Source organism: Schistocerca serialis, chromosome 9 (assembly GCF_023864345.2).
Source record: "Schistocerca serialis cubense isolate TAMUIC-IGC-003099 chromosome 9, iqSchSeri2.2, whole genome shotgun sequence".
Classification (NCBI taxonomy): domain Eukaryota; kingdom Metazoa; phylum Arthropoda; class Insecta; order Orthoptera; family Acrididae; genus Schistocerca; species Schistocerca serialis.
In genome coordinates, this window is record NC_064646.1 from 48339263 (window position 1) to 48361504 (window position 22242).

The window sequence follows — 22242 nt, forward strand, 5'->3', positions numbered from 1 at the left end:
GGTAAGGATTTTTTTATGTTTTATACTTTTGGAATTTTGGTTTTTCACGATGAGTTTAAAATGACCTTTTTCCTGTTTGAAATGTACTAACTTGATTTTTTCTCACAGCAGGTCAACTGGTGAGTGGTAGCAGCGTTACGGTCCCATTGAGTACATTTTTGGAGAAAGGGACATCGGTTGCACCACAGGGTGGGTGGAAGGTGCCGAGCACGATTAGTTTTCTCTCTCTGGTAAGGATTTTTTTATGTTTTATACTTTTGGAATTTTGGTTAATCATGTTGAGTTTAAAATGGTCTTTTTCCTGTTTGAAATGTACTAACTTGATTTTTCCTCACAGCAGGTCAACTGGTGAGTGGTAGCAACGTTACGGTCCCATTGAGTACATTTTTGGAGAAAGGGACATCTGTTGCACCACAGGGTGGGAGGAGGGTGAGGAGCACGAATATTTTTCTCTCTCTGGTAAGGATTTTTTTTTGTTTTATACTTTTGGAATTTTGGTTAATCACGTTGAGTTTAAAATGACCTTTTTCCTGTTTGAAATGTACTAACTTGATTTTTCCTCACAGCAGGTTAACTGGTGAGTGGTAGCAACGTTACGGTCCCATTGAGTACATTTTTGGAGAAAGGGACATCTGTTGCACCACAGGGTGGGAGGAAGGTGCCGAGCACGATTAGTTTTCTCTCTCTGGTAAGGATTTTTTTATGTTTTATACTTTTGGAAATTTGGTTAATCACGTTGAGTTTAAAATGACCTTTTTCCTGTTTGAAATGTACTAACTTGATTTTTCCTCACAGCAGGTCAACTGGTGAGTGGTAGCAACTTTACGGTCCCATTGAGTACATTTTTGGAGAAAGGGACATCTGTTGCACCACGGGGTGGGAGGAAGGTGCCGGCACGATTAATTTTCTCTCTCTGGTAAGGATTTTTTTATGTTTTATACTTTTGGAATTTTCGTTAATCACGTTGAGTTTAAAATGACCTTTTTCCTGTTTGAATGTAGTAACTTGATTTTTCCTCACAGCAGGTCAACTGGTGAGTGGTAGCAACGTTACGGTCGCATTGAGTACATTTTTGGAGAAAGGGACATCTGTTGCACCACAGGGTGGGAGGAAGGTGCCGAGCACGATTAGTTTTCTCTCTCTGGTAAGGATTTTTTTATGTTTTATACTTTTGGAAATTTGGTTAATCACGTTGAGTTTAAAATGACCTTTTTCCTGTTTGAAATGTACTAACTTGATTTTTCCTCACAGCAGGTCAACTGGTGAGTGGTAGCAACGTTACGGTCCCATTGAGTACATTTTTGGAGAAAGGGACATCTGTTGCACCACAGGGTGGGAGGAAGGTGCCGAGCACAATTAGTTTTTCTCTCTGGTAAGTTTTTTTTTATGTTTTATACTTTTGGAATTTTGGTTTTTCACGTTGAGTTTAAAATGACCTTTTTCCTGTTTGAAATGTACTATCTTGATTTTTTCTCACAGCAGGTCAACTGGTTGAGTGGTAGCAACGTTACGGTCCCATTGAGTACATTTTTGGAGAAAGGGACATCTGTTGCACCACAGGGTGGGAGGAAGGTGCCGAGCACGATTAGTTTTCTCTCTCTGGTAAGGATTTTTTTATGTTTTATACTTTTGGAATTTTGGTTAATCACGTTGAGTTTAAAATGACCTTTTCCCTGTTTGACATGTACTAACTTGATTTTTCCTCACAGCAGGTCAACTGGTGAGTGGTAGCAACGTTATGGTCCCATTGAGTACATTTTTGGAGAAAGGGACATCTGTTGCACCACAGTGTGGGAGGAAGGTGCCGAGCACAATTAGTTTTCTCTCTCTGGTAAGGATTTTTTTATGTTTTATACTTTTGGAATTTTGGTTAATCACGTTGAGTTTAAAATGACCTTTTTCCTGTTTGAAATATACTAACTTGATTTTTCCTCACAGCAGGTCAACTGGTGAGTAGTAGCAACGTTATGGCCCCTTTGAGTACATTTTTGGAGAAAGGGACATCTGTTGCAACACAGGGTGGGAGGAAGGTACCGAGCACGATTTGTTTTCTCTCTCTGGTAAGAATTTTTTTATGTTTTATACTTTTGGAATTTGGGTTTTTCACGTTGGGTTTAAAATGACCTTTTCCTGTTTGAAATGTACTAACTTGATTTTTCCTCACAGCAGGTCAACTGATGAGTGGTAGCAACGTTACGGTCCCATTGAGTACATTTTTGGAGAAAGGGACATCTGTTGCACCACAGGGTGGGCGAAAGGTTCCGAACACGATTAGATTTCTCTCTCTGGTAAGGATTTTTTTATGTTTTATACTTTTGGAATTTTGGTTTTTCACAATGAGTTTAAAATGACCTTTTTCCTGTTTGAAATGTACTAACTTGATTTTTCCTCACAGCAGGTCAACTGGTGAGTGGTAGCAACGTTACGGTCCCATTGAGTACATTTTTGGAGAAAGGGACATCTGTTGCACCACAGGGTGGGAGGAAGGTGCCGAGCACGATTAGTTTTCTCTCTCTATTAAGGATTTTTTTATGTTTTATACTTTTGGAATTTTGGTTTTTCACGTTGAGTTTAAAATGACCTTTTTCCTGTTTGAAATGAACTAACTTGATTTTTCCTCACAGCAGGTCAACTGGTGAGTGGTAGCAACGTTACGGTCCCATTGAGTACATTTTTGGAGAAAGGGACATCTGTTGCACCACGGGGTGGTAGGAAGGTCCCGAGCAGGATTAATTTTGTCTCCCTGGTAAGGATTTTTTTATGTTTTATACTTTTGGAATTTTGGTTAATCACGTTGAGTTTAAAATGACCTTTTTCCTGTTTGAAATGTACTAACTTGATTTTTCCTCACAGCAGATCAACTGGTGAGTGGTAGCAACATTACGGTCCCATTGAGTACATTTTTGGAGAAAGGGACATCTGTTGCACCACAGGGTGGGAGGAAGGTGCCGAGCACGATTAGTTTTCTCTCTCTGGTAAGAATTTTTTTATGTTTTATACTTTTGCAATTTTGGTTAATCACGTTGAGTTTAAAATGACCTTATCCTGTTTGAAATGTACTAACTTGATTTTTCCTCACAGCAGGTCAACTGGTGAGTGGTAGCAACGTTACGGTCCCATTGAGTACATTTTTGGAGAAAGGGACATCTGTTGCACCACAGGGTGGGAGGAAGATGCCGAGCACGATTAGTTTTCTCTCTCTGGTAAGGATTTTTTTATGTTTTATACTTTTGGAATTTTGGTTAATCACTTTGAGTTTAAAAAGACCTTTTTCCTGTTTGAAATGTACTAACTTGATTTTTCCTCACAGCAGGTCAACTGGTGAGTGGTAGCAACGTTACGGTCCCATTGAGTACATTTTTGGAGAAAGGGACATCTGTTGCACCACAGGGTGGGAGGAAGGTGCCGAGCACAATTAGTTTTTCTCTCTGGTAAGTTTTTTTTTATGTTTTATACTTTTGGAATTTTGGTTTTTCACGTTGAGTTTAAAATGACCTTTTTCCTGTTTGAAATGTACTATCTTGATTTTTTCTCACAGCAGGTCAACTGGTTGAGTGGTAGCAACGTTACGGTCCCATTGAGTACATTTTTGGAGAAAGGGACATCTGTTGCACCACAGGGTGGGAGGAAGGTGCCGAGCACGATTAGTTTTCTCTCTCTGGTAAGGATTTTTTTATGTTTTATACTTTTGGAATTTTGGTTAATCACGTTGAGTTTAAAATGACCTTTTCCCTGTTTGAAATGTACTAACTTGATTTTTCCTCACAGCAGGTCAACTGGTGAGTGGTAGCAACGTTATGGTCCCATTGAGTACATTTTTGGAGAAAGGGACATCTGTTGCACCACAGTGTGGGAGGAAGGTGCCGAGCACAATTAGTTTTCTCTCTCTGGTAAGGATTTTTTTATGTTTTATACTTTTGGAATTTTGGTTAATCACGTTGAGTTTAAAATGACCTTTTTCCTGTTTGAAATATACTAACTTGATTTTTCCTCACAGCAGGTCAACTGGTGAGTGGTAGCAACGTTATGGCCCCTTTGAGTACATTTTTGGAGAAAGGGACATCTGTTGCAACACAGGGTGGGAGGAAGGTACCGAGCACGATTTGTTTTCTCTCTCTGGTAAGAATTTTTTTATGTTTTATACTTTTGGAATTTGGGTTTTTCACGTTGGGTTTAAAATGACCTTTTCCTGTTTGAAATGTACTAACTTGATTTTTCCTCACAGCAGGTCAGCTGGTGAGTGCTAGCAACGTTACAGTCCCACTTAGTACATTTTTGGAGAAAGGGACATCTGTTGCACCACTGGGTGGGAGGAGGGTGGCGAGCACGATTAGTTTTCTCTCTCTGGTAAGGATTTTTATATGTTTTATACTTTTGGAATTTTGGTTAATCACGTTGAGTTTAAAATGACCTTCTTCCTGTTTGAAATGTACTAACTTGATTTTTCCTCACAGCCAGCCAGCTGGTGAGTGGTAGCAACGTTACAGTCCCATTGAGTACATTTCTGGAGAAAGGGACATCTGTTGCACCGCAGGGTGGGAGGAGGGTGGCGAGCACGATTAGTTTTCTCTCTCTCGTAAGGATTTTTTTATGTTTTATACTTTTGGAATTTTGGTTAATCACGTTGAGTTTAAAATGACCTTCTTCCTGTTTGAAATGTACTAACTTGATTTTTCCTCACAGCAGGTCAGCTGGTGAGTGGTAGCAACGTTACAGTCCCATTGAGTACATTTTTGGAGAAAGGGACACCTGTTGCACCACAGGGTGGGAGGAGGGTGGCGACCACGATTAGTTTTCTCTCTCTGGTAAGGATTTTTTTATGTTTTATACTTTTGGAATTTTGGTTAATCACGTTGAGTTTAAAATGACCTTCTTCCTGTTTGAAATGTACTAACTTGATTTTTCCTCACAGCAGGTCAGCTTGTGAGTGGTAGCAACGATATAGTCCCATTGAGTACATTTTTGGAGAAAGGGACATCTGTTGCACCACAGAGTGGGAGGAGGGTGGCGAGCACGATTAGTTTTCTCTCTCTGGTAAGGATTTTTTTATGTTTCATACTTTTGGAATTTTGGTTAATCATGTTGAGTTTAAAATGACCTTCTTCCTGTTTGAAATGTACTAACTTGATTTTTCCTCACAGCAGGTCAGCTGGTGAGTGGTAGCAACGTTACAGTCCCATTGAGTACATTTTTGGAGAAAGGGACATCTGTTGCACCACAGGGTGGGAGGAGGGTGGCGAGCACGATTAGTTTTCTCTCTCTGGTAAGGATTTTTTAATGTTTTATACTTTTGGAATTTTGGTTAATCACGTTGAGTTTAAAATGACCTTATTCCTGTTTGAAATGTACTAACTTGATTTTTCCTCACAGCAGGTCAGCTGGTGAGTGGTAGCAACGTTACAGTCCCATTGAGTACATTTTTGGAGAAAGGGACATCTGTTGCACCACAGGGTGGGAGGAGGGTGGCGAGCACGATTAGTTTTCTCTCTCTGGTAAGGATTTTTTTATGTTTTATACTTTTGGAATTTTGGTTAATCACGTTGAGTTTAAAATGACCTTCTTCCTGTTTGAAATGTACTAACTTGATTTTTCCTCACAGCAGGTCAGCTGGTGAGTGGTAGCAACGTTACAGTCCCATTGAGTACATTTTTGGAGAAAGGGACATCTGTTGCACCACAGGGTGGGAGGAGGGTGGCGAGCACGATTAGTTTTCTCTCTCTGGTAAGGATTTTTTTATGTTTTATACTTTTGGAATTATGGTTAATCACGTTGAGTTTATAATGACCTTCTTCCTGTTTGAAATGTACTAACTTGATTTTTCCTCACAGCAGGTCAGCTGGTGAGTGGTAGCAACGTTACAGTCCCATTGAGTACATATTTGGAGAAAGGGACATCTGTTGCACCACAGGGTGGGAGGAGGGTGGCGAGCACGATTAGTTTTCTCTCTCTGGTAAGGATTTTTTTATGTTTTATACTTTTGGAATTTTGGTTAATCACGTTGAGTTTAAAATGACCTTCTTCCTGTTTGAAATGTACTAACTTGATTTTTCCTCACAGCAGGTCAGCTGGTGAGTGGCAGCAACGTTACAGTCCCATTGAGTACATATTTGGAGAAAGGGACATCTGTTGCACCACAGGGTGGGAGGAGGGTGGCGAGCACGATTAGTTTTCTCTCTCTGGTAAGGATTTTTTTATGTTTTATACTTTTGGAATTTTGGTTAATCACGTTGAGTTTAAAATGACCTTCTTCCTGTTTGAAATGTACTAACTTGATTTTTCCTCACAGCAGGTCAGCTGGTGAGTGGTAGCAACGTTACAGTCCCACTTAGTACATTTTTGGAGAAAGGGACATCTGTTGCATCACTGGGTGGGAGTAGGGTGGCGAGCACGATTAGTTTTCTCTCTCTGGTAAGGATTTTTTAATGTTTTATACTTTTGGAATTTTGGTTAATCACGTTGAGTTTAAAATGACCTTCTTCCTGTTTGAAATGTACTAACTTGATTTTTCCTCACAGCAAGTCAGCTGGTGAGTGGTAGCAACGTTACAGTCCCATTGAGTACATATTTGGAGAAAGGGACATCTGTTGCACCACTGGGTGGGAGGAGGGTGGCGAGCACGATTAGTTTTCTCTCTCTGGTAAGGATTTTTTTATGTTTTATACTTTTGGAATTTTGGTTAATCACGTTGAGTTTAAAATGACCTTCTTCCTGTTTGAAATGTACTAACTTGATTTTTCCTCACAGCAGGTCAGCTGGTGAGTGGTAGCAACGTTACAGTTCCACTTAGTACATTTTTGGAGAAAGGGACATCTGTTGCACCACAGGGTGGGAGGAGGGTGACGAGCACGATTAGTTTTCTCTCTCTGGTAAGGATTGTTTTATGTTTTATACTTTTGGAATTTTGGTTAATCACGTTGAGTTTAAAATGACCTTCTTCCTGTTTGAAATGTACTAACTTGATTTTTCCTCACAGCAGGTCAGCTGGTGAGTGGTAGCAATGTTACAGTCCCATTGAGTACATTTTTGGAGAAAGGGACATCTGTTGCACCACAGGGTGGGAGGAGGGTGGCGAGCACAATTAGTTTTCTCTCTCTGGTAAGGATTTTTTTATGTTTTATACTTTTGGAATTTTGGTTAATCACGTTGAGTTTAAAATGACCTTCTTCCTGTTTGAAATGTACTAACTTGATTTTTCCTCACAGCTGGTCAGCTGGTGAGTGGTAGCAACGTTACAGTCCCATTGAGTACATTTTTGGAGAAAGGGACATCTGTTGCACCACAGGGTGGGAGGAGGGTGGCGAGCACGATTAGTTTTCTCTCTCTGGTAAGGATTTTTTTATGTTTTATATTTTTGGAATTTTGGTTAATCACGTTGAGTTTAAAATGACCTTCTTCCTGTTTGAAATGTACTAACTTGATTTTTCCTCACAGCAGGTCAGCTGGTGAGTGGTAGCAACGTTACAGTCCCATTGAGTACATTTTTGGAGAAAGGGACATCTGTTGCACCACAGGGTGGGAGGAGGGTGGCGAGCACGATTAGTTTTCTCTCTCTGGTAAGGATTTTTTTATGTTTTATACTTTTGGAATTTTGGTTAATCACGTTGAGTTTAAAATGACCTTCTTCCTGTTTGAAATGTACTAACTTGATTTTTCCTCACAGCAGGTCAGCTGGTGAGTGGTAGCAACGTTACAGTCCCATTGAGTACATTTTTGGTGAAAGGGACATCTGTTGCACCACAGGGTGGGAGGAGGGTGGCGAGCACGATTAGTTTTCTCTCTCTGGTAAGGATTTTTTTATGTTTTATACTTTTGGAATTTTGGTTAATCACGTTGAGTTTAAAATGACCTTCTTCCTGTTTGAAATGTACTAACTTGATTTTTCCTCACAGCAGGTCAGCTGGTGAGTGGTAGCAACGTTACAGTCCCATTGAGTACATTTTTGGAGAAAGGGACATCTGTTGCACCACAGGGTGGGAGGAGGGTGGCGAGCACGATTAGTTTTCTCTCTCTGGTAAGAATTTTTTTATGTTTTATACTTTTGGAATTTTGGTTAATCACGTTGAGTTTAAAATGACCTTCTTCCTGTTGGAAATTTACTAACTTGATTTTTCCTCACAGCAGGTCAGCTGGTGAGTGGTAGCAACGTTACAGTCCCATTGAGTACATTTTTGGAGAAAGGGACATCTGTTGCACCACAGGGTGGGAGGAGGGTGGCGAGCACGATTAGTTTTCTCTCTCTGGTAAGGATTTTTTTATGTTTTATACTTTTGGAATTTTGGTTAATCACGTTGAGTTTAAAATGACCTTCTTCCTGTTTGAAATGTACTAACTTGATTTTTCCTCACAGCAGGTCAGCTGGTGAGTGGTAGCAATGTTACAGTCCCATTGAGTACATTTTTGGAGAAAGGGACATCTGTTGCACCACAGGGTGGGAGGAGGGTGGCGAGCACGATTAGTTTTCTCTCTCTGGTAAGGATTTTTTTATGTTTTATACTTTTGGAATTTTGGTTAATCACGTTGAGTTTAAAATGACCTTCTTCCTGTTTGAAATGTACTAACTTGATTTTTCCTCACAGCAGGTCAGCTGGTGAGTGGTAGCAACGTTACAGTCCCATTGAGTACATATTTGGAGAAAGGGACATCTGTTGCACCACAGGGTGGGAGGAGGGTGGCGAGCACGATTAGTTTTCTCTCTCTGGTAAGGATTTTTTTATGTTTTATACTTTTGGAATTTTGGTTAATCACGTTGAGTTTAAAATGACCTTCTTCCTGTTTGAAATGTACTAACTTGATTTTTCCTCACAGCAGGTCAGCTGGTGAGTGGTAGCAACGTTACAGTCCCACTTAGTACATTTTTGGAGAAAGGGACATCTGTTGCATCACTGGGTGGGAGTAGGGTGGCGAGCACGATTAGTTTTCTCTCTCTGGTAAGGATTTTTTTATGTTTTATACTTTTGGAATTTTGGTTAATCACGTTGAGTTTAAAATGACCTTCTTCCTGTTTGAAATGTACTAACTTGATTTTTCCTCACAGCAAGTCAGCTGGTGAGTGGTAGCAACGTTACAGTCCCATTGAGTACATATTTGGAGAAAGGGACATCTGTTGCACCACTGGGTGGGAGGAGGGTGGCGAGCACGATTAGTTTTCTCTCTCTGGTAAGGATTTTTTTATGTTTTATACTTTTGGAATTTTGGTTAATCACGTTGAGTTTAAAATGACCTTCTTCCTGTTTGAAATGTACTAACTTGATTTTTCCTCACAGCAGGTCAGCTGGTGAGTGGTAGCAACGTTACAGTTCCACTTAGTACATTTTTGGAGAAAGGGACATCTGTTGCACCACAGGGTGGGAGGAGGGTGACGAGCACGATTAGTTTTCTCTCTCTGGTAAGGATTGTTTTATGTTTTATACTTTTGGAATTTTGGTTAATCACGTTGAGTTTAAAATGACCCTTTTCCTGTTTGAAATGTACTAACTTGATTTTTCCTCACAGCAGGTCAACTGGTGAGTGGTAGCAATGTTACGGTCCCATTGAGTACATTTTTGGAGAAAGGGACATCTGTTGCACCACAGGGTGGGAGGAATGTGCCGAGCACGATTAGTTTTCTCTCTCTGGTAAGGATTTTTTTATGTTTTATACTTTAGGAATTTTCGTTAATCACGTTGAGTTTAAAATGACCTTTTTCCTGTTTGAAATGTACTAACTTGATTTTTCCTCACAGCAGGTCAACTGATGAGTGGTAGCAACGTTATGGTCCCATTGAGTACATTTTTGGAGAAAGGGACATCTGTTGCACCACAGGGTGGGAGGAAGGTGCCGAGCACAATTAGTTTTCTCTCTCTGGTATGGATTTTTTTATGTATTATACTTTTGGAATTTTGGTTAATCACGTTGAGTTTAAAATGACCTTTATCCTGTTTGAAATGTACTAACTTGATTTTTCCTCACAGCAGGTCAACTGGTGAGTGGTAGCAACGTTACGGTCCCATTGAGAACATTTTTGGAGAAAGGGACATCTGTTGCACAACAGGGTGGGAGGAAGGTACCGAGCATGATTAGTTTTATCTCTCTGGTAAGGATTTTTTTATGTTTTATACTTTTGGAATTTTGGTTAATCACGTTGAGTTTAAAATGACCTTTTTCCTGTTTGAAATGTACTAACTTGATTTTTCCTCACAGCAGGTCAACTGGTGAGTGGTAGCAACGTTACGGTCCCATTGAGTACATTTTTGGAGAAAGGGACATCTCTTGCACCACTGGGTGGGTGGAAGGTGCCGAGCACGATTAGTTTTCTCTCTCTGGTAAGGATTTTTTTATGTTTTATACATTTGGAATTTTGGTTAATCACGTTGAGTTTAAAATGACCTTTTTCCTGTTTGAAATATACTGACTTGATTTTTCCGCACAGCAGGTCAACTGGTGAGTGGTAGCAACATTACGGTCCCATTGAGTACATTTTTGGAGAAAGGGACATCTGTTGCACCACAGGGTGGGTGGAAGGTGCCGCGCACGATTAGTTTTCTCTCTCTGGTAAGGATTTATTTATGTTTTATACTTTTGCAATTTTGGTTAATCGCGTTGAGTTTAAAATGACCTTTATCCTGTTTGAAATGTACTAACTTGATTTTTCCTCACAGCAGGTCAACTGGTGAGTGGTAGCAACGTTACAGTCCCATTGAGTGCATTTTTGGAGAAAGGGACATCTGTTGCACCACAGGGTGGTAGGAAGGTGCCGAGCACGATTAGTTTTCTCCCTCTGGTAAGGATTTTTTTATGTTTCATACTTTTGGAATTTTGATTAATCACATTGAGTTTAAAATGACCTTTTTCCTGTTTGAAATGTACTAACTTGATTTTTCCTCACAGCAGGTCAACTGATGAGTGGTAGCAACATTACGGTCCCATTGAGTACATTTTTGGAGAAAGGGACATCTGTTGCACCACAGGGTGGGTGGAAGGTGCCGCGCACGATTAGTTTTCTCTCTCTGGTAAGGATTTATTTATGTTTTATACTTTTGCAATTTTGGTTAATCGCGTTGAGTTTAAAATGACCTTTATCCTGTTTGAAATGTACTAACTTGATTTTTCCTCACAGCAGGTCAGCTGGTGAGTGGTAGCAACGTTACAGTCCCATTGAGTACATATTTGGAGAAAGGGACATCTGTTGCACCACAGGGTGGGAGGAGGGTGGCGAGCACGATTAGTTTTCTCTCTCTGGTAAGGATTTTTTTATGTTTTATACTTTTGGAATTTTGGTTAATCACGTTGAGTTTAAAATGACCTTCTTCCTGTTTGAAATGTACTAACTTGATTTTTCCTCACAGCAGGTCAGCTGGTGAGTGGTAGCAACGTTACAGTCCCACTTAGTACATTTTTGGAGAAAGGGACATCTGTTGCATCACTGGGTGGGAGTAGGGTGGCGAGCACGATTAGTTTTCTCTCTCTGGTAAGGATTTTTTTATGTTTTATACTTTTGGAATTTTGGTTAATCACGTTGAGTTTAAAATGACCTTCTTCCTGTTTGAAATGTACTAACTTGATTTTTCCTCACAGCAAGTCAGCTGGTGAGTGGTAGCAACGTTACAGTCCCATTGAGTACATATTTGGAGAAAGGGACATCTGTTGCACCACTGGGTGGGAGGAGGGTGGCGAGCACGATTAGTTTTCTCTCTCTGGTAAGGATTTTTTTATGTTTTATACTTTTGGAATTTTGGTTAATCACGTTGAGTTTAAAATGACCTTCTTCCTGTTTGAAATGTACTAACTTGATTTTTCCTCACAGCAGGTCAGCTGGTGAGTGGTAGGAACGTTACAGTTCCACTTAGTACATTTTTGGAGAAAGGGACATCTGTTGCACCACAGGGTGGGAGGAGGGTGACGAGCACGATTAGTTTTCTCTCTCTGGTAAGGATTGTTTTATGTTTTATACTTTTGGAATTTTGGTTAATCACGTTGAGTTTAAAATGACCCTTTTCCTGTTTGAAATGTACTAACTTGATTTTTCCTCACAGCAGGTCAACTGGTGAGTGGTAGCAATGTTACGGTCCCATTGAGTACATTTTTGGAGAAAGGGACATCTGTTGCACCACAGGGTGGGAGGAATGTGCCGAGCACGATTAGTTTTCTCTCTCTGGTAAGGATTTTTTTATGTTTTATACTTTAGGAATTTTCGTTAATCACGTTGAGTTTAAAATGACCTTTTTCCTGTTTGAAATGTACTAACTTGATTTTTCCTCACAGCAGGTCAACTGATGAGTGGTAGCAACGTTATGGTCCCATTGAGTACATTTTTGGAGAAAGGGACATCTGTTGCACCACAGGGTGGGAGGAAGGTGCCGAGCACGATTAGTTTTCTCTCTCTGGTATGGATTTTTTTATGTATTATACTTTTGGAATTTTGGTTAATCACGTTGAGTTTAAAATGACCTTTATCCTGTTTGAAATGTACTAACTTGATTTTTCCTCACAGCAGGTCAACTGGTGAGTGGTAGCAACGTTACGGTCCCATTGAGAACATTTTTGGAGAAAGGGACATCTGTTGCACAACAGGGTGGGAGGAAGGTACCGAGCATGATTAGTTTTATCTCTCTGGTAAGGATTTTTTTATGTTTTATACTTTTGGAATTTTGGTTAATCACGTTGAGTTTAAAATGACCTTTTTCCTGTTTGAAATGTACTAACTTGATTTTTCCTCACAGCAGGTCAACTGGTGAGTGGTAGCAACGTTACGGTCCCATTGAGTACATTTTTGGAGAAAGGGACATCTCTTGCACCACTGGGTGGGTGGAAGGTGCCGAGCACGATTAGTTTTCTCTCTCTGGTAAGGATTTTTTTATGTTTTATACATTTGGAATTTTGGTTAATCACGTTGAGTTTAAAATGACCTTTTTCCTGTTTGAAATATACTGACTTGATTTTTCCGCACAGCAGGTCAACTGGTGAGTGGTAGCAACATTACGGTCCCATTGAGTACATTTTTGGAGAAAGGGACATCTGTTGCACCACAGGGTGGGTGGAAGGTGCCGCGCACGATTAGTTTTCTCTCTCTGGTAAGGATTTATTTATGTTTTATACTTTTGCAATTTTGGTTAATCGCGTTGAGTTTAAAATGACCTTTATCCTGTTTGAAATGTACTAACTTGATTTTTCCTCACAGCAGGTCAACTGGTGAGTGGTAGCAACGTTACAGTCCCATTGAGTGCATTTTTGGAGAAAGGGACATCTGTTGCACCACAGGGTGGTAGGAAGGTGCCGAGCACGATTAGTTTTCTCCCTCTGGTAAGGATTTTTTTATGTTTCATACTTTTGGAATTTTGATTAATCACATTGAGTTTAAAATGACCTTTTTCCTGTTTGAAATGTACTAACTTGATTTTTCCTCACAGCAGGTCAACTGATGAGTGGTAGCAACATTACGGTCCCATTGAGTACATTTTTGGAGAAAGGGACATCTGTTGCACCACAGGGTGGGTGGAAGGTGCCGCGCACGATTAGTTTTCTCTCTCTGGTAAGGATTTATTTATGTTTTATACTTTTGCAATTTTGGTTAATCGCGTTGAGTTTAAAATGACCTTTATCCTGTTTGAAATGTACTAACTTGATTTTTCCTCACAGCAGGTCAACTGGTGAGTGGTAGTAACGTTACGGTCCCATTGAGTACATTTTTGGAGGAAGGGACATCTGTTGCACCACAGGGTGGGAGGAAGGTGCCGAGCACGATCAGTTTTCTCTCTCTGATAAGACTTTTTTAATGTTTTATACTTTTGGAATTTTGGTTTTTCACGTTGAGTTTAAAATGACCTTTATCCTGTTTGAAATGTACTAACTTGATATTTCCTCACAGCAGGTCAACTGGTGAGTGGTAGCAACGTTACGGTCCCATTGAGTACATTTTTGGAGAAAGGGACATCTGTTGCACCACAGGGTGGGAGGAGGGTGAGGAGCACGAATAGTTTTCTCTCTCTGGTAAGGATTTTTTTATGTTTTATACTTTTGGAATTTTGCTTAATCACGTTGAGTTTAAAATGACCTTTTTCCTGTTTGAAATGTACTAACTTGATTTTTCCTCACAGCAGGTCAACTGGTGAGTGGTATTAACGTTACAGTCCCATTGAGTACATTTTTGGAGAAAGGGACATCTGTTGCACCACAGGGTGGGAGGAGGGTGAGGAGCACGATTAGTTTTCTCTCTCTGGTAAGGATTTTTTTATGTTTTATACTTTTGGAATTTTGGTTAATCACGTTGAGTTTAAAATGACCTTTTCCCTGTTTGTAATGTACTAACTTGATTTTTCCTCACAGCACGTCAACTGGTGAGTGGTAGCAACATTACGGTCCCATTGAGTACATTTTTGGAGGAAGGGACATCTGTTGCACCACAGGGTGGGTGGAAGGTGCCGAGCACGATTAGTTTTCTCTCTCTGGTATGGATTTATTTATGTTTTATACTTTTGCAATTTTGGTTAATCATGTTGAGTTTAAAATGACCTTTTTCCTGTTTAAAATGTACTAACTTGATTTTTCCTCACAGCAGGTCAACTGGTGAGTGGTAGCAACGTTACAGTCCCATTGAGTACATTTTTGGAGAAAGGGACATCTGTTGCACCACAGGGTGGGAGGAAGGTGCCGAGCACGATTAGTTTTCTCTCTTTGGTAAGGATTTTTTTATGTTTTATACTTTTGGAATTTTGGTTAAACACGTTGAGTTTAAAAAGACCTTTTCCCTGTTTGAAATGTACTAACTTGATTTTTCCTCACAGCAGGTCAACTGGTGAGTGGTAGCAACCTTACGGTCCCATTGAGTACATTTTTGGAGATAGGGACATCTGTTGCACCACAGGGTGGGAGGAAGGTGCCGATCACGATTAGTTTTCTCTCTCTGGTAAGAATTTTTTAATGTTTTATACGTTTGGAATTTTGGTTTTTCACGTTGAGTTTAAAATGACCTTTATCCTGTTTGAAATGTACTAACTTGATTTTTCCTCACAGCAGGTCAACTGGTGAGTGGTATTAACGTTACAGTCCCATTGAGTACATTTTTGGAGAAAGGGACATCTGTTGCACCACAGGGTGGGAGGAGGGTGAGGAGCACGATTAGTATTCTCTCTCTGGTAAGGATTTTTTTATGTTTTATACTTTTGGAATTTTGGTTAATCACGTTCAGTTTTAAATGACCTTTTCCCTGTTTGAATGTACTAACTTGATTTTTCCTCACAGCAGGTCAACTGGTGAGTGGTAGCAACGTTACGGTCCCATTGAGTACATTTTTGGAGAAAGGGACATCTGTTGCACCACAGGGTGGGAGGAAGGTGCCGAGCAGGATTAGTTTTGTCTCTCTGGTAAGGATTTTTTTATGTTTTGTACTTTTGGAATTTTGGTTAATCACGTTGAGTTTAAAATGACCTTTTTCCTGTTTGAAATGTACTAACTTGATTTTTCCTCACAGCAGGTCAACTGGTGAGTGGTAGCAACGTTACGGTCCCATTGAGTACATTTTTGGAGAAAGGGACATCTGGTGCACCACAGGGTGGGAGGAGGGTGAGGAGCACGAATAGTTTTCTCTCTCTGGTAAGGATTTTTTTATGTTTTATACTTTTGGAATTTTGATTAATCACGTTGAGTTTAAAATGACCTTTTTCCTGTTTGAAGTGTACTAACTTGATTTTTCCTCACAGCAGGTCAACTGGTGAGTGGTAGCAACGTTACGGTCCCATTGAGTACATTTTTGGAGAAAGGGACATCTGTTGCACCACAGGGTGGGAGGAAGGTGCCAAGCACGATTAGTTTTCTCTCTCTGGTAAGGATTTTTTTATGTTTTATACTTTTGGAATTTTGCTTTTTCACGTTGAGTTTAAAATGACCTTTTTCCTGTTTGAAATGTACTAACTTGATTTTTCCTCACAGCAGGTCAACTGGTGAGTGGTAGCAACGTTACGGTCCCATTGAGTACATTTTTGGAGAAAGGGACATCTGTTGCACCACAGGGTGGGAGGAAGGTGCCGAGCACGATTAGTTTTCTCTCTCTGGTAAGGATTTTTTTATATTTTATACTTTTGGAATTTTGGTTTTTCACGTTGAGTTTAAAATGACCTTTTTCCTGTTTGAAATGAACTAACTTGATTTTTCCTCACAGCAGGTCAACTGGTGAGTGGTAGCAACATTACGGTCCCATTGAGTACATTTTTGGAGAAAGGGACATCTGTTGCACCACAGGGTGGGAAGAGGCTGAGGAGCACGATTAGTTTTCTCTCTCTGTTAAGGATTTTTTTATGTTTTATAATTTTGGAATTTTGGTTAATCACGTTGAGTTTAAAATGACCTTTTTCCTGTTTAAAATGTACTAACTTGATTTTTCCTCACAGCAGGTTAACTGGTGAGTGGTAGCAACGTTACGGTCCAATTGAGTACATTTTTGGAGAAAGGGACATCTGTTGCACCACAGGGTGGGAGGAAGGTGCCGAGCATGATTAGTTTTCTCTCTCTGGTAAGGATTTATTTATGTTTTATACTTTTGCAATTTTGGTTAATCACGTTGAGTTTAAAATGACCTTTTTCCTGTTTGAAATGTACTAACTTGATTTTTCCTCACAGCAGGTCAACTGGTGAGTGGTAGCAACGTTAAGGTCCCATTGAGTACATTTTTGGAGAAAGGGACATCTGTTGCACCACAGGGTGGGAGGAAGGAGCCGAGCACGATTAGTTTTCTCTCTCTGGTAAGGATTTTTTTATGTTTTATACTTTTGGAATTTTGGTTAATCACTTTGAGTTTAAAATGACCTTTTTCCTATTTGAAATGTACTAACTTGATTTTTCCTCACAGCAGGTCAACTGGTGAGTGGTAGCAACGTTACGGTCCCATTGAGTACATTTTTGGAGAAAGGGACATCTGTTGCACCACAGGGTGGGAGGAAGGTGCCGAGCACAACTAGTTTTTCTCTCTGGTAAGTTTTTTTTTATGTTTTATACTTTTGCAATTTTGGTTTTTCACGTTGAGTTTAAAATGACCTTTTTCCTGTTTGAAATGTACTATCTTGATTTTTTCCCACAGCAGGTCAACTGGTGAGTGGTAGCAACGTTACGGTCCCATTGAGTACATTTTTGGAGAAAGGGACATCTGTTGCACCACAGGGTCGGAGGAAGGTGCCGAGCACGATTAGTTTTCTCTCTCTGGTAAGGATTTTTTTATGTTTTATACTTTTGGAATTTTGGTTAATCACGTTGAGTTTAAAATGACCTTTTCCCTGTTTGAAATGTACTAACTTGATTTTCCCTCACAGCAGGTCAACTGGTGAGTGGTAGCAACGTTATGGTCCCATTGAGTACATTTTTGGAGAAAGGGACATCTGTTGCACCACAGGGTGGGAGGAAGGTGCCGAGCACGATTAGTTTTCTCTCTCTGGTAAGGATTTTTTTATGTTTTATACTTTTGGAATTTTGGTTAATCACGTTGAGTTTAAAATGACCTTTTTCCTGTTTGAAATGTACTAACTTGATTTTTCCTCACAGCAGGTAAACTGGTGAGTGGTAGCAACGTTACGGTCCCATTGAGTACATTTTTGGAGAAAGGGACATCTGTTGCAACACAGGGTGGGAGGAAGGTGCCGAGCACGATTAGTTTTCTCTCTCTGGTAAGAATTTTTTTATGTTTTATACTTTTGGAATTTTGGTTTTTCACGTTGGGTTTAAAATGACCTTTTTCCTGTTTGAAATGAACTAACTTGATTTTTCCTCACAGCAGGTCAACTGGTGAGTGGTAGCAACGTTACGGTCCCATTGAGTACATTTTTGGAGAAAGGGACATCTGTTGCACCACAGTGTGGGAGGAAGGTGCCGAGCAGGATTAGTTTTGTCTCTCTGGTAAGGATTTTTTTATGTTTTATACTTTTGGAATTTTGGTTTTTCACAATGAGTTTAAAATGACCTTTTTCCTGTTTGAAATGTACTAACTTGATTTTTCCTCACAGCAGGTCAACTGGTGAGTGGTAGCAACGTTACGGTCCCATTGAGTACATTTTTGGAGAAAGGGACATCTGTTGCACCACAGGGTGGGAGGAAGGTGCCGAGCACGATTAGTTTTCTCTCTCTATTGAGGATTTTTTTATGTTTAATACTTTTGGAATTTTGGTTTTTCACGTTGAGTTTAAAATGACCTTTTTCCTGTTTGAAATGAACTAACTTGATTTTTCCTCACAGCAGGTCAACTGGTGAGTGGTAGCAACGTTAGGGCCCCATTGAGTACATTTTTGGAGAAAGGGACATCTGTTGCACCACGGGGTGGTAGGAAGGTGCCGAGCAGGATTAGTTTTGTCTCCCTGGTAAGGATTTTTTTATGTTTTATACTTTTGGAATTTTGGTTAATCACGTTGAGTTTAAAATGACCTTTTTCCTGTTTGAAATGTACTAACTTGATTTTTCCTCACAGCAGGTCAACTGGTGAGTGGTAGCAACGTTACAGTCCCATTGAGTACATTTTTGGAGAAAGGGACATCTGTTGCACCACAGGGTGGGAGGAAGGTGCCGAGCACGATTAGTTTTCTCTCTCTGGTAAGAATTCTTTTATGTTTTATACTTTTGCAATTTTGGTTAATCACGTTGAGTTTAAAATGACCTTATCCTGTTTGAACTGTACTAACTTGATTTTTCCTCACAGCAGGTCTGCTGGTGAGTGGTAGCAACGTTATGGTCCCATTGAGTACATTTTTGCAGAAAGGGACATCTGTTGCACCACAGGGTGGGAGGAAGGTGCCGAGCAGGATTAGTTTTCTCTCTCTGGTAAGGATTTTTTTATGTTTTATACTTTTGGAATTTTGGTTAATCACGTTGAGTTAAAAATGACCTTTTTCCTGTTTGAAATGTACTAACTTGATTTTTCCTCACAGCAGGTCAACTGGTGAGTGGTAGCAACGTTACGATCCCATTGAGTACATTTTTGGAGAAAGGGACATCTGTTGCACCACAGGGTGGGAGTAAGGTGCCGAGCACGATTAGTTTTCTCTCTCTGGTAAGGATTTTTTTATGTTTTATACTTTTGGAATTTTGGTTTTTCACGATGATTTTAAAATGACCTTTTTCCTGTTTGAAATGTACTAACTTGATTTTTTCTCACAGCAGGTCAACTGGTGAGTGGTAGCAGCGTTACGGTCCCATTGAGTACATTTTTGGAGAAAGGGACATCGGTTGCACCACAGGGTGGGTGGAAGGTGCCGAGCACGATTAGTTTTCTCTCTCTGGTAAGGATTTTTTTATGTTTTATACTTTTGGAATTTTGGTTAATCATGTTGAGTTTAAAATGGTCTTTTTCCTGTTTGAAATGTACTAACTTGATTTTTCCTCACAGCAGGTCAACTGGTGAGTGGTAGCAACGTTACGGTCCCATTGAGTACATTTTTGGAGAAAGGGACATCTGTTGCACCACAGGGTGGGAGGAGGGTGAGGAGCACGAATATTTTTCTCTCTCTGGTAAGGATTTTTTTTTGTTTTATACTTTTGGAATTTTGGTTAATCACGTTGAGTTTAAAATGACCTTTTTCCTGTTTGAAATGTACTAACTTGATTTTTCCTCACAGCAGGTTAACTGGTGAGTGGTAGCAACGTTACGGTCCCATTGAGTACATTTTTGGAGAAAGGGACATCTGTTGCACCACAGGGTGGGAGGAAGGTGCCGAGCACGATTAGTTTTCTCTCTCTGGTAAGGATTTTTTTATGTTTTATACTTTTGGAAATTTGGTTAATCACGTTGAGTTTAAAATGACCTTTTTCCTGTTTGAAATGTACTAACTTGATTTTTCCTCACAGCAGGTCAACTGGTGAGTGGTAGCAACTTTACGGTCCCATTGAGTACATTTTTGGAGAAAGGGACATCTGTTGCACCACGGGGTGGGAGGAAGGTGCCGGCACGATTAATTTTCTCTCTCTGGTAAGGATTTTTTTATGTTTTATACTTTTGGAATTTTCGTTAATCACGTTGAGTTTAAAATGACCTTTTTCCTGTTTGAATGTAGTAACTTGATTTTTCCTCACAGCAGGTCAACTGGTGAGTGGTAGCAACGTTACGGTCGCATTGAGTACATTTTTGGAGAAAGGGACATCTGTTGCACCACAGGGTGGGAGGAAGGTGCCGAGCACGATTAGTTTTCTCTCTCTGGTAAGGATTTTTTTATGTTTTATACTTTTGGAAATTTGGTTAATCACGTTGAGTTTAAAATGACCTTTTTCCTGTTTGAAATGTACTAACTTGATTTTTCCTCACAGCAGGTCAACTGGTGAGTGGTAGCAACGTTACGGTCCCATTGAGTACATTTTTGGAGAAAGGGACATCTGTTGCACCACAGGGTGGGAGGAAGGTGCCGAGCACAATTAGTTTTTCTCTCTGGTAAGTTTTTTTTTATGTTTTATACTTTTGGAATTTTGGTTTTTCACGTTGAGTTTAAAATGACCTTTTTCCTGTTTGAAATGTACTATCTTGATTTTTTCTCACAGCAGGTCAACTGGTTGAGTGGTAGCAACGTTACGGTCCCATTGAGTACATTTTTGGAGAAAGGGACATCTGTTGCACCACAGGGTGGGAGGAAGGTGCCGAGCACGATTAGTTTTCTCTCTCTGGTAAGGATTTTTTTATGTTTTATACTTTTGGAATTTTGGTTAATCACGTTGAGTTTAAAATGACCTTTTCCCTGTTTGACATGTACTAACTTGATTTTTCCTCACAGCAGGTCAACTGGTGAGTGGTAGCAACGTTATGGTCCCATTGAGTACATTTTTGGAGAAAGGGACATCTGTTGCACCACAGTGTGGGAGGAAGGTGCCGAGCACAATTAGTTTTCTCTCTCTGGTAAGGATTTTTTTATGTTTTATACTTTTGGAATTTTGGTTAATCACGTTGAGTTTAAAATGACCTTTTTCCTGTTTGAAATATACTAACTTGATTTTTCCTCACAGCAGGTCAACTGGTGAGTGGTAGCAACGTTATGGCCCCTTTGAGTACATTTTTGGAGAAACGGACATCTGTTGCAACACAGGGTGGGAGGAAGGTACCGAGCACGATTAGTTTTCTCTCTCTGGTAAGAATTTTTTTATGTTTTATACTTTTGGAATTTGGGTTTTTCACGTTGGGTTTAAAATGACCTTTTCCTGTTTGAAATGTACTAACTTGATTTTTCCTCACAGCAGGTCAACTGATGAGTGGTAGCAACGTTACGGTCCCATTGAGTACATTTTTGGAGAAAGGGACATCTGTTGCACCACAGGGTGGGCGAAAGGTTCCGAACACGATTAGATTTCTCTCTCTGGTAAGGATTTTTTTATGTTTTATACTTTTGGAATTTTGGTTTTTCACAATGAGTTTAAAATGACCTTTTTCCTGGTTGAAATGTACTAACTTGATTTTTCCTCACAGCAGGTCAACTGGTGAGTGGTAGCAACGTTACGGTCCCATTGAGTACATTTTTGGAGAAAGGGACATCTGTTGCACCACAGGGTGGGAGGAAGGTGCCGAGCACGATTAGTTTTCTCTCTCTATTAAGGATTTTTTTATGTTTTATACTTTTGGAATTTTGGTTTTTCACGTTGAGTTTAAAATGACCTTTTTCCTGTTTGAAATGAACTAACTTGATTTTTCCTCACAGCAGGTCAACTGGTGAGTGGTAGCAACGTTACGGTCCCATTGAGTACATTTTTGGAGAAAGGGACATCTGTTGCACCACGGGGTGGTAGGAAGGTCCCGAGCAGGATTAATTTTGTCTCCCTGGTAAGGATTTTTTTATGTTTTATACTTTTGGAATTTTGGTTAATCACGTTGAGTTTAAAATGACCTTTTTCCTGTTTGAAATGTACTAACTTGATTTTTCCTCACAGCAGATCAACTGGTGAGTGGTAGCAACATTACGGTCCCATTGAGTACATTTTTGGAGAAAGGGACATCTGTTGCACCACAGGGTGGGAGGAAGGTGCCGAGCACGATTAGTTTTCTCTCTCTGGTAAGAATTTTTTTATGTTTTATACTTTTGCAATTTTGGTTAATCACGTTGAGTTTAAAATGACCTTATCCTGTTTGAAATGTACTAACTTGATTTTTCCTCACAGCAGGTCAACTGGTGAGTGGTAGCAACGTTACGGTCCCATTGAGTACATTTTTGGAGAAAGGGACATCTGTTGCACCACAGGGTGGGAGGAAGATGCCGAGCACGATTAGTTTTCTCTCTCTGGTAAGGATTTTTTTATGTTTTATACTTTTGGAATTTTGGT